This window comes from Triticum dicoccoides, chromosome 1B (assembly GCF_002162155.2).
Source record: "Triticum dicoccoides isolate Atlit2015 ecotype Zavitan chromosome 1B, WEW_v2.0, whole genome shotgun sequence".
NCBI classification, from domain to species: domain Eukaryota; kingdom Viridiplantae; phylum Streptophyta; class Magnoliopsida; order Poales; family Poaceae; genus Triticum; species Triticum dicoccoides.
The window spans coordinates 135,933,292-135,948,489 of record NC_041381.1 but is presented as its reverse complement, the minus strand read 5'-3'; the positions used below and the strand labels follow the sequence as shown (position 1 = coordinate 135,948,489).

The 15,198-nt window shown below is 43.5% G+C and overlaps 1 long non-coding RNA gene across 3 annotated transcripts; it reads left to right on the top strand.

Annotated features, from left to right (window-relative positions):
- Positions 1-928: 928 nt before the first annotated feature.
- LOC119302711 lies at positions 929-4,342 on the top strand. Of its 3 annotated transcripts, none has more exons than XR_005147709.1 (8): positions 929-1,289; positions 1,389-1,479; positions 2,104-2,192; positions 2,437-2,544; positions 2,619-2,746; positions 2,826-3,131; positions 3,212-3,280; positions 3,871-4,342. It is a non-coding gene; the product is annotated as an uncharacterized LOC119302711 (long non-coding RNA). The 3 variants fall into 3 exon arrangements; XR_005147707.1 differs by having other exon boundaries at positions 2,379-2,544; XR_005147708.1 differs by having other exon boundaries at positions 2,348-2,544.
- The last annotated feature ends 10,856 nt before the right edge of the window (positions 4,343-15,198 follow it).

Sequence of the window (15,198 nt, the reverse complement as noted above, 5' to 3'; positions counted from 1 at the left end):
GCCGGAGGGCGTTTCCCGAGCCCCTCCATCGCGTCCGGACTCGCCTGCGGCTAACGCCGGCGACCGCTGACTGTTGACCGGCGTGGGTTGACCCCACTGCTCGGTTTGACTTGCCCCTCTCTCTCACTGACTTGCGGGCCCCGCCCGACTAATTACCCTAGTTAGCACTAATTAACTAGTTAGGTTAGTATTAACTAAGCTAGGTTAGTTTAGTTAGACACTGACACTCGGGACCCACCGGTCAGTTTAACCTGTGCCTCCCGTTGACCTGCTGACGTCACTAATATGTCATGCTGACGCAGTATTTGTTTCTGGGATTTTAATAAATCTTAAATGATTTATTAATTCCAGAAAATAGTATAAACTTCTAAAATTCATCTAAATTCAACCGTAAATCCAAATGAGATAAATTATATAGGAAAAATGATCAGAAACATCCAATCTATCCATCTGTACCTTTTTCATGCATGTTAGAACAACTTATGACTATTGTTTAGGACAATTCAATTAAATGGCATATAAGAAATCCCATATGGAGTTTGAATTTGAATCTTTGATTCAAACCAACTTCATTTAATCTGGTTTCACTACCAGAAACTGAAATTTTACTGTGTGTTAATTGTTTTCCTGTCGGGCCCGCGCTAGCGCACAGGACAATGGGCTTGCACTGTCGGCCCAAACCAGCACGCCAGGATTAAAGCAGTTATCCTGTGTGCCGGCTGCGGAACTCACAGGAAAATTAATATGGATGTCGGTCCGCGGCTGGCCCACAGGCTTAGCCCATTTCGCGCCATAGATTTGATGTGCGAGCCAAATTGCCCGCAGCTCAGCAAATTTTTGGCCCATCGTCGCTGGTCAAAGCCTACGGTAAAAGAAAATCCCCTTTCACCGAGCTCTTTCCAGAGAGCGCGAGAGCATCCCAAATCCCTAGCCTCCGCCGCTGGTGTACCCCAAATCCCTCGCCGCCGGCTGCAGTTCGTCAAATCCTAGCCTCCCCGAACCTCTCACCCGCTCCTGCGCTCTATTCCTCGGCTCGCCAACCACTGAACCGCAGCCTTAACATCGAACGTCGCTGTCCTCGTCTCAGACGCCGCCGCCGCCGTCCTCGTCCCAGCCGTGGTCGTCGCCGTCCAAGTCACAGCCGCCACCGTCTCCGTCCAAGTCCCAGCCGTCGCCGTCACCGTCCTCGTCCAAGCCACCGCCATGGCCGTCCTCGTCCCAGTCGCCTTCGTCACCGTCCCGCCACCGCAGCTCCATCGTCCTCCAACCGCCGTCTGTTCCCCATCAAGGTGCCCCAGTGCTTTCAATTTACTTCCCTGGCTTTGTGCATATCCACTAAACGCAAGTGCTTTATGTTCCTCATTGGATTTGTATGTGTCCTTTTTCAGTCATCTCGTCCTCTGCCTAGTGTAGGAAGTGGTGAGGCTCGCTTGGATCCAGCACAGGGCGTTTCCACTCTACTGGTTGGCTATTAACTCAGTACGTAATTCATTCTGCCCCCTTCCTCAACTATACATGCTCTTGTCTTGTGCTAGTAGATCTCTCTGGTTCACATCCTACTGCTAGAAATCAGTAGTAGATTTGTCAAGGACAGAAATCTAGTAGCAGTGGTGAGGCTACACACATCTTTGTGGTGTCAACTGACATCGCAGATTTTTGCAAAATAGCCTTAGCTTGGTCATGTAGGTAAAAAAATACTTTTCTGAAGAAATACAGCAGATTGACATCACAAGCTTCCAACTTTAGCACTGATACAGTTAGTACTAATTCACTTGGGAAGTAAAATGAAATGACCAGTTCGATTCATTATTTCAATTTGTTGATAGGCAGCTTGTTCTTTCATTATTTTACCTTTTCTTCCTTGCCATTGTATGTAGTTACTGCATGCTTGAGTAATTGACTGATTTCTCAAATATAGCCTATGCATGTCTTGTTTTCTGGTTATGGATATTGTATAGTACTGCATATCTTGTTTCTTTGTAATATAATGCTTACCAAAGGTTTCAACATTTTTTTGTTACCATTGTTGTTTGAGCATAATTCCTTTTCATTTCCTACCATCCTTATTCTAATTCTCTTAAATTGCTATGTTGTCTATAATAGGCTTAGATCTTGGATCTGCTAGTGGACTTTGGGAGTTTGTTAGACAGCTTGGTGACTCCACACTTTTTCACTATTTCAGCAAGCCTTTGGTAAGCATTTAACTTTCAGCTTTAAATGTTTATCTTATGTGTACATCTATTTGATTCCAATTGCTACACATGTATTGCTGCTGCTGAATAACTCATCTTAAGTATGATGTGTTGAGATTAAAAAATCAAATCGCTGATATCGGCATGTTCAAAAGAACTTGAATATGCCCAATACTTGGAATGCAGAATAACATGGTTTAAGGAACATGCATGGCCTCATCTTTGTGCTTATTGGTGCTCAAAGACGTTCAAGTCCTTAAGGAAGGGAGGGCAGGAATCCCGATTCAAGAGTGAAGGTGTTGCTCAAAATCGGGGAGGTTCGCTTCCATTTGTGGAGGCTCGACAAATTCTGGTGCGTCAAGCATGTATGTTATCTTTCATAAACTGTAACAGGTTAGGATTAATTTAATTTTTACGGTTTTGAAGGCTGAGAAATATGGACCTGAGAAGGCTACCACGCTGAATACATATGCTGCAATGAAATCTGGACTCAAGAATTGGGATGGCAGTGGTAGCACCAGCACGACCCTCAGCGGGAAGGCAAAAAATGCTTTGTACGTTCTTTCTTATCTTCTTTTCACTAAGTACTTGTTCTATATGCATCTATACAAGTTAATATTGCTAGTTTTCTAGGATGATTACTCTGATTTGGCTAGAGCCGCACATCCTGATGATTGGGAGCAGCGAGAGTTGGATGGGCAAATATTATATGAATCATCAGGTGGCATTCCCCATGGGCGACTAGCAATAGCAGATGGGGCGATTAAGAAGGCTGATGTTATCTCAACAGCTAGAGAAAAGAAATTTAGGCCGTCAACTTCAGCAGCACATCGACGAATTGTTCAAGAAAATGAAGAGCTGAAGCGACATAATGAGAACCTGCAACGACATAATGAGAACCTGCAACATAAAGTGGATATGCATGAACGGATCCTAGTGGTACTTTCAAATTTGTCCACATATTTCAGATTGGTGATTGAAAAAACTAGCTATTCTAATGATGCATATTTTTTTCATAGGCCCTTTTTAAGGAGATGGGAAAAGAACTACCAACGGAGCTACACCAAGGAGCGAGTTCCCAACCACATGTAAGTTTTTGCACATAGCCTTCTCGGCATACTACATTTCCCAATTGCAACATTGATATCTTAAAGCTTCGTATCTTAATCATTGGAATATCTATACACACATGATTTTCTGGACCATGGTGCACCCAAACTTACACTCAGCGTGGTTGGATCCATTTAATGTTGGGCCAAGTTAATGCTGTGTAAACCCGATTTTCTTGAGGTTCTATGCCAAGTTAATGCTGTGCAAACCCGATTTTCTTAACCATCAGCAAAAATTATTCTTGTACTAGGCCTGCTCAGGATTAATTTTTCTATATTATATTAAACTGACACGCAACCCTAAGCTACAATGCCAATCCAGTCCATGAGAAGATTTTAAAGAAATAATTTTAACCTTTGTGCCATTCCTGTGCTACATGATTGTACATCCTCATATCTAGATATATACTTAGAATATTGTATATTTTCAGTCTCAACAATTCCTTTACCAACTGAGGAACATATCCAGTTTATTGTACAGTTAACTACTACTTATTTTGCTAATTTTATTTTAAAAGAAAATACTCCATAAGCTCTCCTGGTGTGTCTAAATTAATGCTATGATGTAGGGGACACCTAATTCATCTCATATGAGACCCCAAGTCGCCGATGACAACACTGGTGATGATGATCTGGGTGCAAATGGTGGTGCTGACAACTCCAGTGGGAATACCAGTGACAACAACGTTAGTGCCGGTGGTGGCGACACTAGTTCCAACATTCGTGAAACTCAAACCTAGAATCATAGATGGTGGTTGTAACCTTGGTAGTGCCTTTTGTTGACTTGGAGCCAGACTTTAGAACTAATGTTGGTGTTGGCAACAAAGCAGCATTTTGCTAGTTGCAAGACTTTAGAACTAAAGCTGGTGTTTGCAACAAGGTAGCATTTTGGTAGTTGCAAGACTTTAGATGAACTGTGATGTACTTTCCTTGTAATTCTTTGGGTATGCAAAACTGATGGTTATCCTTGTAAGCTGAGAACTGTTATGTAGATTGTTTCTGATGCTTTGGATGTGCAAAATTGATGGATGTATCTAATGATTATGATTTTTATTGATGATTAGATATAATGTAAATGTGCTCTGGCTGCATTGCACTAATTCCCGTCGGGCATGAGCTGACAGTGAAATGCATGCTAATTCCTGTCGGGGACCAACTCACAGCGAAATGCAAGTATTTTCCTGTCGGGCATGAACTCACAGCAAAATGCAAGCATTTTCCTGTCGGTCCTGAACTCACAGCGAAATAGAACGAAAATTCCTGTCGGTTGTGACCGACAGCAATGACACATAAACCTGTCAAGCCTAAAGCTGACAAAAAAGTATTTTCCTGTCGGGAGTGGCCGTCAGGGAAAATGCTTCTGTCGGCCGGCCGACGGACATAGAGTAATTTCCCTGTCAAGCTATCCCTGTCGGATTTCCCTGACAGTTGGCTGACAGGAAATATTATTCCTGTCGGTTTGCGCCCTTTTCCTGTCGGTTTCCAGCCCACAGGAAAATTTCTGTTTCTGGTAGTGTTTTAGTTGCATTAGCTCAAACCACAGCATGTTCCCATGTCATGATCATGCATCATAATGTGCATTGCATTGATTGTGTTTCCTCTCTGTTGCCGGTAATTGTTCCCTCTCAGTAGACGTGGTTTCGACGATGAGTTCGATGACACCGATCAAGAGCTATATTATCTTCAGAAGTGCCAGGCAAGCAAAACCCCCTTGTTCATTCCGATACAATCCCACTCTCTCGCTCCTGCTCTATTTTACTGCATTAGGACAACAACGATACAACTGTTACTTGCTGCGGTAGTTGAACCCCTTTATCCTCTGCATGACCTGTCATTGCCACAGTAAATAGATGAAACCCACTAGCATGAGTAGGAGTTGTTTGAGCCCTGATGTGCCTACTCATTCATGTTTGTTTGTCATGCCTGCTATTGCTTAGAGTTGGGTCAGGTCTGATTCATCGAGGATGAATCGGAGGTGTGTGAACATGTCCTACTGTGTGTGAGCTAAGTGTGTGAACACGATTTGGTAAAGGTAGCGGTGAGAGGCCATGTAGGAGTACATGGTGGGTTGTCTCATTGCGGCCGTCCTCAGGAACCGAGTTCTGTGTTTGTGATCCATGAACAGTTACTACCACACATTGGGTTCCGGTAACTCGACCCCTCTCGACTTATTAATCAACTCGATCTCTGTCCAGGAGTTGCAACTAGTTTCTGGTGTTTGTAGGTAGTGTTAGTAGTCTACCAAGTGGCACCCGGTACAGGTGGGCTTGGGACAGACTAGGCACAGTGGCCCGGTGTACCAAGTGGCACCCGGATGGTGGACTTGGGAACCCTGCACACATCGTTTGGGGCCGTGAGCGACACCCCGGCCGGATCTCCTTGCGGATGGAACCCGAATAGGTGATAAACCTGGACTAGAGACTTGTTTGGTTAGTCAGGTCGTGGCCGACTCCCTCGCCCGGCTTCCGCTTGAAGGTTGCCGAGGTACATGACGTGTACAGGGCAATAAGTGGCGAGAGCGTGTGTGAAGAAGTACACCCCTGCAGGGTTATCATTATATATTCGAATAGCCGGATTCCTCGGATATGGAAACTTGGACCCCTTGCATAGTTCATAGACAAGTGAAATTGGATACTCTAAAATGCGCAAGATAAGCATGAGTGCTATGGATGGCGTTCTCGTAGGGAGACGGGAGCGGATCCATAGTGGTGTATTGATATGGTGAATATGTGGACTCGTGTGCGCCACCTCAAAAGAGTTACTTGCAGTCGTAGTTCAGGATAGCCACCGAGTCAAAGCTGGCTTGCTGCAGTTAAACCCCACCACCCCCTTTGTTGATAATTATGCATATGTAGTTAGCTCTGATGTAAGTCTTGCTGGGTACATTTGTACTCACGTTTGCCTATTTTATGTTTTTGCAGAGAGACTTTAGTCTCACTAATAGTTCCGCATGGACTTCGACGTTTAGCTTGTTACCTCAGCTACGATCTTGTGCCCTCGGCAGGATCTGGTAGATAGTCAGGCTTCTTAGCCTTTTTCATTTGTAGATGTCTGTACTCAGACATGTTAAGCTTCCGCTTGTGCTTGACTTGTTTGCTCTGAATGTTGGGTCATGAGACCCATGATTGTAATATCTCGCTCCTCGGAGCCTATTGAATAAAATACTTGAGTTGTAGAGTCATGTTGTGATGCCATGTTGTACTTGCACATATCAAGCATATTGTGTGTATGTTATTGAAATGCTTGATATGTGTGGGATATGACTATCTAGTTGTTTATCCTTAGTAGCCTCTCTTACTGGGAAATGTCTCCTAGTGTTTCCACTGAGCCATGGTAGCTTGCTACTGCTCCGGAACACTTAGGCTGGCCGGCATGTGTCCTTCTTCGTTCATGTGTCTGTCCCTTCGGGGAAATGTCACGCGAGGAATACCGGAGTCCTGTTAGCCCGCTACAGCCCAGTTCACCGGAGTCCTGCTAGCCCAGTGCTACAGCCTGGATTCACTCGCTGATGACCGACACATTCGATGTTGGGTCATGGATGCCTGTCCCTGTAAGTTAGTGCCACTTTGGGTTCACGACTATCCATGTCAGCCCGGGTTCTTTGTCATATGGATGCTAGCGGCACTATCATATACGTGAGCCAAAAGGCGCAAACGGTCCCGGGCCAGGTAAGCTGGCACCCGTGGGAATACCGTGCGTGAGGCCGCAAAGTGATATGATGTGTTACATGCTAGATCGGTGTGGCATTGAGTCGGGGTCCTGACAACTGACATAGTTCAACAACGAATATGGAAAGTGTTAGTGTACATCAAACTGTGAGAGTACATATAAAGGAGCATGCAACTGCAACTTGACTCGGTCAGGTACCGTCTTGGTGTTGATGCTCATGAGGTTCATCTGATCTTGCCAAGTCCTATTGTGTCAGCAGTGCTTCAGAAGTAGTGTTAGTGTGAAGGCAGCTTGGGAACTGGCCAGTTCCGGAGCAAACGAACGAGTAACTGGTTGAGATGCTGGTACAGTTGAAGCGGATGCTGCAGCTGGTGGAGCAGGTGATACTTTGTTTGTAGATTTAGCTGGTGGATTTGGACCTTCTACTGCACTATAAGTACCAGCAGAATCTCGACGGCAGAACCTTTTCTGTTTCACCCGACGAGTAACAGCACTCCCTACTATATTATTTTCCTTGCTCTTTTTTGACTTTTCCATGTCAAGTTGTACCCATAACACAAAAGAATAAAATCACTCTTCAGAACTCATTGATGCATGATACAGACAAGCAATACTTTGATGTAAGACAACCGTATGAGGATGGAATATGTAAGAAAAACAGGACGACATGACATATTCACAACTACGATGTGCAAACTAAGCAGAAGGATTTTCAAGAAAATAGAAGTAATGCAAGCTAGACACCATATGAAAGATGCAACCAATATTACTCTGCCAAGTTAAAAGTGTCTTGTCATAAGTGGCAATTCGAAAATTTAGAAGCAGTACAATGTAGAAATCAATGCAAGATGCAACCACTATCAAACTTCCATGTTAAAAGCGTCCAATCATGAGTTACTAATGCGGGATACACAACAACAATACTTTGATGTAAGAACATGGTATGATAGATAGATGCAGTGTATTTTAGACATAGAAAGCCATGTCATATGCACATGTATAACGTATAAACTTAGCAGGTGCAATTTAATCAAAATAGAAGAAATACAAGCTAGACAACATATGCAACATGAAACCAATTATCACACTGTCGACTTAGAGGAAGCACCTGCGATGGTGGAGTGCGGGAGATGAACTCATCATGTAGACTTGGAACTTCAACTTCATTAGCAGTAGCAGTAGAAAATCTAGAGAGTCTCTGTTTGCGTCAGTGCGGAGTACCACCAACATCCCCTAACTTACTCTTTTCCTTCCTATTTTCTGACATTGCCTTATGAAGTCAAAACCACAAGAAGATGAATAAAATTAGCTCTGCATAACTGGTTGATGCATGATACAGACGAACACTACTTTGAAATAAGGCAAGCGCAGGATAGGAGGATGGAATATATACAAAAAAAGACAGCGTTTCATATTCACACGTACGATAGGAGAATCGAATATGTATGAAAAAACAGTAAGCGGAAGGCATTTCAACAAAATTAGAAGAAATGAAAGCTAGGCACCATATGAACATGCAACCAATATCACTCTATCAGGTAAAAAGTGTCTCATCGTAAGTGCCATTTCAAGAAATTAGCAGTACAACCTATAAGACAATGCAAGATGCAACCTACATCATAGTCCCAAGTTAAATGTGTCTTATGGGTAAGTGATCGTTGCAGGTATAAGTTGTAAGCTACGCAGATGCAGTTCTACATAATCAGAAGCAATACAAACTAGACATCATACGGAAAATGCAACCACGTATAACAGTTCCAAGTAAGAGCAAGCACCTATGATGGTGGAGTAGGGGAGATGTGCTCATCATGTACACGTATGTTCTAGAAACAGGAACACGTGTCATATTCACAGGCATTATGTGTAAAGTAAGCAGATGCAATTCAAGTTAGAAGCAATACAAGCTAGACATCATACGCAACATGCAACCACATATAATAGTGTCAAGTTAGAGCAAGCACCTGTGATGGTGGAGTAGGGGAGATGTGCTCATCATCTACACAGCTACGTTGACTGTCCAGCTTTGTGTTGTCTTGCGAATCTTGTTGGGAGGATGGCGGAGTAGAATCTGTAGAGACCCCCTGTTTGAGTTGCTCCGAAGGACCACCATCATCCACTACCGGACTAATTTCCTTCAGCTGTAATGATTTTGCATTGTGAAGTCAAACTGATAAGAAAAAGGAATAAAATTCGCTCTTCAGAACTCATTCATGCATGATACTGACAAATACTACTCGGATGAAAGGCAAACACATGATGCGAGGATGGAATATGTATGAAAAATAGGATGGTGTGACATATTCACACCTATGATGTGGTAACTAAGCAGAAGGCATTTCAACAAATTAGAAGCACTGCAAGCTAGACACCATATGAAAGATGTAACCAATATCACTCTGCCAAGTTCAAACTGTATGGCGTTTCAACAAACTAGAAGCAGTATATGCTAGAAATCATATGCAAGACACAACCAATATCACAGTGGTGACTTAAAGGTGCCTTATCATAAGTGACTCATGCGGGATATGCAAGAATAGTAGTCTGATGTAGAAACAGGAACACATGTCATATTCACAGGCATTATGTGTAAAGTAAGCAGATGCAATTCAACAAAGTTAGAAGCAATACAAGCTAGACATCATACGCAACATGCAACCACATATAATAGTGCCAAGTTAGAGAAAGCACCTGTGATGGTGGAGTAGGGGAGATGTGCTCATCATCTACACAACTACATTGACTGTCTAGCATTGCATTGTCTTACGAATCTTGTTGGGAGGATGGCGGAGTAGAATCTGTAGAGAACCTCCGTTTTAGTTGCTCGGAAGGACCACCATCATCCAATGCCTTGCCAATTTCCTTCAGCTTTATTGATTTTGCATTGTGAGTTCATACCGACAAGAAAAAGGAATATCATTCGCTCTTTAGAACTCATTCATGCATGATACTGACGAACACTACTCTTATGAAAGGCAAAGTCATGATATGAGGATGGAATATGTACGAAAAATGGATAGCTTGACATATTCACACCTATGATGTGGTAACTAAGCAGAAGGCACTTCAACAAATTAGAAACACTGCAAGACACCATATGGAAGGTGCAATCAATATCACTCTGCCAAGTTAAAATTGTCTTGTCATAGGTGGTGTTCATCAAACTAGAAGCAATACATGCTAGAAATCATATTCAAGACGCAAACCAATATCACACTGACAACTTAAAGGTGTCCCATCATAAGTGACTGTTGTAGGATACACAAGAAGAGTAGTTTCATGTAAGAACATGGTGTGATAGACAGATATAGTATGTACTAAAAACAGGAAAGCATGTCATATTCACATGTATCATGTGTAAGCTAAGCATATGCAGTTTACACTAATTAGGAGCAATACGAGCTAGACACCATATGCAACATGCAACCAGATATCACACTGCCAAGTTAGAGCAAGCACCTTGGATGGTGGAGTAGGGGAGCGGAGACTTGGACCTTGTAATGCACTATCAGTACAAGGAGAATCGATACAGATGCTCCGTTTATGTTGCTGCAGAGGACCACCATCATCACCTTCCTTACTCTTTTCCTTCCTCTTTCTTGATTTTGCCTTCTCAAGTCAAACCCACAAGAAAAAGGAATAAAATTTGCTCTTCAGAACTTATTGATGCATGATATTGATGAACACTACTTTCATGTAAGGCAGCCGCATGATAGGAGGATGGAATATGTATGAAAAACAGGACGGCGTGACATATTGACATGTATGACGTATAAAGTGTAAACTAAGCACAAGGTGCTTGAACTTGTTAGAATCGATGCAAGCTAGAAACCATATGAAAGATGAAACCAATATCACTCTGCAAAATTAAAAGGGTGCCCTAACAAATGTATTTGACCAAATTAGAAGCAATACATGGCAACAGGCTAGAAATAATATGCAATATGCAACAAATCAAGGTGACTCATCGTAAGTGATTGATGCAGGATACAGAAGAGAGGTAGTTTCATGTAAGAACAAGGTTAACATATAGATGTAGTGTGTACCAAAAATAGGAAGGCATGTCATATTCACAGGTATAGTGTGTAAACTAAGCAGATGCAATTTACCCTAATTAGAAGCATTACAAGCTAGACACTGTATGCAACATGCAACCACATATCACACTACGAAGTTGGAGCGAGCACCTGTGATGGTGGTGTAGGGGAAGTGCGGTCTTCATGTATAGAGAAACGTTCAATATCTTCATTTAGGCTTGTTGTTTCTTGAGAATCATGTGGAGAGGATAAAATTGCATTCTTTATAAGAGTATTGCGTCTCATATTAACCCACGCGCGTGACAGTCTCATCATAAGCGATAGACGCATGATACACAAGAACAGTAGTTTGATGTAAGAACATGGTGTGATAGGCAGATGTAGTATGTACCAAAAATAGGAAGGCGTGTCATATTCACATGTATAATGTGTAAGCTAAGGAGATGCAATTTAACAAATTAGGAGCATTGATGAGGGATACACAAGAGAAGTAGTTTGATGTAAGAACATGGTTAATAAAAAGACGTAGTATGTACCAAAAATAGGAAGGCATGTCATATTCACAGGTATAATGTGTTAACTAAGCAGATGCAATTTACCCTAATTAGAAGCATTACAAGGTAGACACCATATGCAACATGCAAGCACATATCACACTGCCAAGTAAGGGCAAGCACCTGCGATGGTGGTGTGGGGGAATTGCGGTGATCAACTAGACAGCTACGTTGACTATCTTCATTTAGCCTTGCTGTTTCTTGAGAATCATCTGGGGAGGATGACACTGCACTCTTTAAACGAGTAGGGCGTCTCACAATAACCCACCCAGGGTGACTGTCTCATCATAAGTGATTGACGAGGGATACAAAAGAGCATTAGTTTGATGTACGAACATGGTTAATAGACATATGTAGTATGTATCAAAAACAGGAAGGCATGTCATTATCAAAGGTATAATGTGTAAAGTAAGCAGATGCAATTTAACCAAATTGGAAGTAATACAAGCTAGACACCATATGCAACATGCAACCACATTTGACAGCGCAAAGTTAAAGCAAGCACCTGGGATGGTTGTGTGTGGCAATTGAGATCATTCACTGCAGATCTACGTTTACTGTCTCTAACTGCTCACACTGCACCCATTAGAGCGCTAAAACGCTTAGTGCTTGTCTTCGAATTACACTGGCGCGACTTCTGTCTTTTCTTTCCTGCATTCATCAACACTGCATCAGAGTTTGAAATACCCATGCATAAAAAAACAATAGTGTGAGTATGGGTGAAGTGTATGCACAATTAGTATAGTGTAAAGTAGCAGATAGCAGGTCGGTGAATAAATGACGGGAGACATATGATAGCTCTACAACATGCATGGCACACTCAATTACTACAGGATTCTATGAAAATAACAGTCGACTGAAAGCAAATAGGTTAGTCCATTTTTTCTGCACCGTCCGATGTACAAAGAACGGGCAGATCACCTTCATCTACCTCCAGCCAGTCAGTGTTGACGATCTTCCTCGAAATGCCAGTGACCACCGACCCAGTATTCCTCCCCTGCCTGCACCCTCCCCTCGACCTCACCGCACCGCCGTGCTTGGCACCGCCCCCAGCCATCCATTCGAGCCCCGCCGACCTCCAGATCGGGCGCAAGCAACTCCTGCGCCCCACACCCCTATGATAGACACCGATGCACCGCTTCCCCGGGGAACATGCGGACTAGGTGCTCCGCGCGCCTAAGCGGGTGCTGCTTCTTTTAATTGCGGTTCGACTGACCCTGAATTGAAATCTAGGCGGGCTACTGACCTCTAGCAAAGGTGAGGAAACCTTGTGCATTTAGTATCACGAAGAAGATGCAGTAAGAAGTGCTCAACTAGTTTCTTTCGTGGGATGAATACGGTGTGAGCGGAGACATAAGATTTGCACGAATAAGGGAAGAGGAGTACCTCTTTCTGCTGGCAGTGCTGTGTCCTCCTTCTGTTTTTCCGAAGATCTTGTTGTTCGCCGGAAACCAGAAGTTGTGGAGGACGATGCAGCCTTGGACGAACCCATGGCCAAGTTGTTGAGTGTGGTGCGGTGGCCGTTTGTCGGCGGCGGGGAAGCAGATCCGAGGCGGCGAACGACGGCGTAGCAGGAATAGCTCCGGCGCGGTGGACGGTTGCGACAGTGGAGCCGCAGCAGTGAGGCGCAGGACGGCGTGGTCAGAGTGGTTCTGGTACGGCGCACGTCGGCGTCGGCGTCGTGGAGGCAGATCTGCCTCGGCTTCAGCTGCTAAGTCCTTGAGGGTGTTGCGGTTGCGGTTGCGTTGGACGACGACATCGGGGTACCGGCTCCGGCGTGATGGAGGAGGGCGGCGGTGGATTGACCTCTATGGGCTGGAGGACGAAGGAGGCTGGGGTTTCGCTGCTGGTGGAGAGGGCGTTTTCGCGCCCATGGAGTATGAATGGGGAAACGAAGGGAGGCGGGGAACTAAGGGGGAACAATGTTTTGGTTTGAGACGCGCTTGTTTGAAATTTGGGGAAAGTTACAAACTTTGTGCCCATCTAAAATTTTGGACATATTGCGAGTTGGGGGTAGGACAGTCATGTCAGGTGTCCCAATGTGGGCGGGATAGATTTCGGCCGAGTGCATGGGTGTTTAGGCGCCCACGGCGTATGAATGTTTCTCAGAGGCGGTTGAGACTGGCGTCTTGGTGAAGTTACAAACCTACCCCGGTTTAGACCTTTGGACATCGGGCTGATAGGCTACACGGGCAAGAGTCAGGACAGTAATTTCCTACCACCAAAACATTAGTCTTGCGCGGTTTCGGGTGACTAGAGGCCTATTTGGCACTTCGTTCAATATTTGGGAGCAGAAGCATTAACGTTTTCGGTTCTCTTGAATTGAACTTTCAGGATTTGTCAAACTTCACAAATCTTTACTCTTGAAAATCCTAAAGCTACGATTATTTTTGAATGGAGGGGGTACATTTTAATATACATTGTACACGAGTATATATTAAAAAATATGCAACTTACCTTAGTTCATGCATGGTTCCAGGTATAATCTCCTTGGTTGCAAAAAAAAGTTAGATATGCGTATGAATATATATACCATGTTCAAATTCACAACAAAGATTGATGCCCCCTTTTACATCTGATTTACAAATGCCATTATCTCGGGTTCAAATAGATGAATGCACTTCCTATGAATTCGAATCTTCGAAACCCCCTTTATGTTGAATTCGACATGTATTTTATTTCATAGCTAGCAATTTGGAATGTATCCATACAAGTGACAAATGTATAAAGTGCATCACACTAACAACATGGAGTGCACTAATTAATGTTTATATATGAATTGCAAAAGCATCCATTGCCTGTATTTCAAACCGCTCTCACTCTATGGATCGATAATATGAAATAAACACATGCACATGCTAGAATTCAATAGAGTATGGGTGTGTGATAGACCGATTTTCGTCCATACGCAATTTTGCAAAATTCATGATCTCATCCAAAAATAATAATTCCATTTATATTTTAATTTAATGCGTAGAACCGCCTTTTACACGTAGATGCACTATGCCTCGCCCCGTTCTCACAAACGCGTTATATATCTCTCTATCTAACGCATAAGTGCACACACTTTATATGCATCGGCATTTCTCTTTCACACATGCTCACAATCTCTCTCAGGGTCTCGGGGTGTCTCACGCACATGCTCTCTCTGTTTCTCTCTCTCTCTCTCTCTCTCTCTCTCTTTCTGACTACTATGTACCACTCTTTTCACTAATCTCAGTTGGAAAACACTATTTCTCTCACATGCATATATACACATGCACGGTCTCTACTAGCCCTCTATATGCACATATATGTGCCTACGTGTCTCCCGCACGCACATTATCTTTAGGCCTCTCTCGCACACATTGCCCCCCCCCTCGACACACCTCTCTCTTAGTAGTTGGCAGATATGATTTCATCATATCATTGGGTAGGATATCCCTGGCTGTTAGGCTGGATGGTAATACGAGGCAAAGTTTTACCCTAGTTCGGATCAGACCCTTGTAGTTGAAGAAAGAGCCTACTCCTTGTACTGTATATTAGTGATAGGGGTGTGTACAAAGTACACATGAATACCAGGCATTGTGCGTGTGCATATACTATCGACGAACTAGCCCCCAAGCTTGTATAACATACTAAGGGCCTAGGGTTACAAATC